Below are 1,831 nucleotides of genomic sequence, written 5' to 3'. Positions count from 1 at the left end.
AATAATTATTTACTTTTTTTAAATCCAAAACCAACCATATGTGGTTGATTTTTAAAAATTTTTAATTCCAAAACAAACCACATGTGGTTGTTTTTTTAAAAATATTTATTAATATTATTTAAATTAAAAACGACCATATGTGGTCGCTTTTTAAAAATTATTTTCTTTTTATTTTAATTTAAAACCGACCACAAGTGGTCAGTTTTTAAAAATATTTTTTAGTTAATTTTTTCACTAAAACTGACCACAAGTGGTCGGTTTTGGTATTTTTTTAAAATTTTAATTTTTAAAATACATACTAATTAATATAAAAATTATTGGAATATTTAGTTTGATATTTAAAAATAAAAAAACAACCACATGTGGTCGCTGTTTTAAATAAAAAAATGAAAAACCGACCACTTGTGGTCGATTTTTTTTGACCACATTTTGTGGTCGATTTTTCAAATTTTTTTAGTAGTGGGAGGTGTTTTTGTGTGGAGCTTTGAACTTAATCCTTGTCCAGAATTGTTGAGTTGTTCTTTGTGAGAAGACTGTTGTATCTGAAGGGGACAAGTCAAGAAGATTACTGCTAGACCGGTGAAATAATTTGCTGCAATGGGTTTGAATCTCCTTCGATGAAATAATTTGCTGCAATAGGCTTGAATCTCCTTAAGGAGAGCGATATATCTGCACCTCAGCCGAAGAAGAAGATATTTTTTATTTTCTTCATTTATAATTTTCAGTTGTAATTTTATTGTAATTACACCAACATAATGTGATGTTTATAAATTATTAAGGGCCATTATCATCTTTGCAGGAATCAATCCCTTGCAATTGGGATGTGCCCGTAAGGCCAATGGATGAAACTAACAAGGGTTCATGGGTGAGATCAATGTCACCTTTTGATCACAGGTTCTTGGATATTAGCACTCTGTTTGGATGGTGGTTTGCCGTGGTTTCATAATGTATGGTGGTACAATATGGTATGATATGGTAACATATAGTATAGTATAATAAAATGTTTGAATAGATTGTATCATTCACTGCTGTTTAATAACAGTTTTTTGTTTGGTTTGATGGTATGGTACTGCATAGTAATGGTTAAGTTTACTAAAATGTCCCTAATTATTATAAATTTTAAATTTATCTATAATTATTAATAAAATAATTTTATTTCTACAAATTTATCACAAATCATGTATTGGGGCGGGATGGATGAAGTGGAAGCTCACTTCGGGGGTGTTGTGTGATAAGAAGGTGTCGCCCAATCTTAAAGGGAAATTCCACAGGGTGGCAGTCCATCCGGCCATGTTATATGAAGTGGAGTGTTGGCCAGTTAAGAACTCCCACATTCAAAAAATGAAGGTGGCGGAAATGCGGATGTTACGTTGGATGTGTGGGCTGACTAGGGGGATAGAGTTCGAAATAAGACTATCAGGGAGAAGGTTGGTGTGACTCCAGTGGAGAATAAGATGCGGAAAGTCCGATTGAGATGGTTCGAACATGTGATGAGGACGGGCATGGATGCCCCGATTCGTAGGTGTGAGAGGCTAGCTTTGGATGGTTTTAGACGGGCTAGGGGTAGGCCAAAGAAGTATTGGGGAGAGGTGATTAGGCGGGACATAGAGCAGTTACAACTCACTGAGGACATGACCCTAGATAGGAAGATCTGGAGGACGCGAATTAGGACAGAAGGCTAGGGTCAGTTTAGGTCGCTAGTGTAGGGCATTACTTGGTGGGGGTATTATTCTTGTTATGATACCTTGTTTCATGCTTTATTACGAATCTGTTTACTTTTCTCTGTTTACTATTACTTGTGGGTTTCGTATTTATGTTATGTCATCTTGTT

This window comes from Capsicum annuum, chromosome 7 (genome assembly GCF_002878395.1).
Source record: "Capsicum annuum cultivar UCD-10X-F1 chromosome 7, UCD10Xv1.1, whole genome shotgun sequence".
In the NCBI taxonomy this organism is placed as follows: domain Eukaryota; kingdom Viridiplantae; phylum Streptophyta; class Magnoliopsida; order Solanales; family Solanaceae; genus Capsicum; species Capsicum annuum.
Note: the sequence above shows the minus strand (reverse complement) of the source record.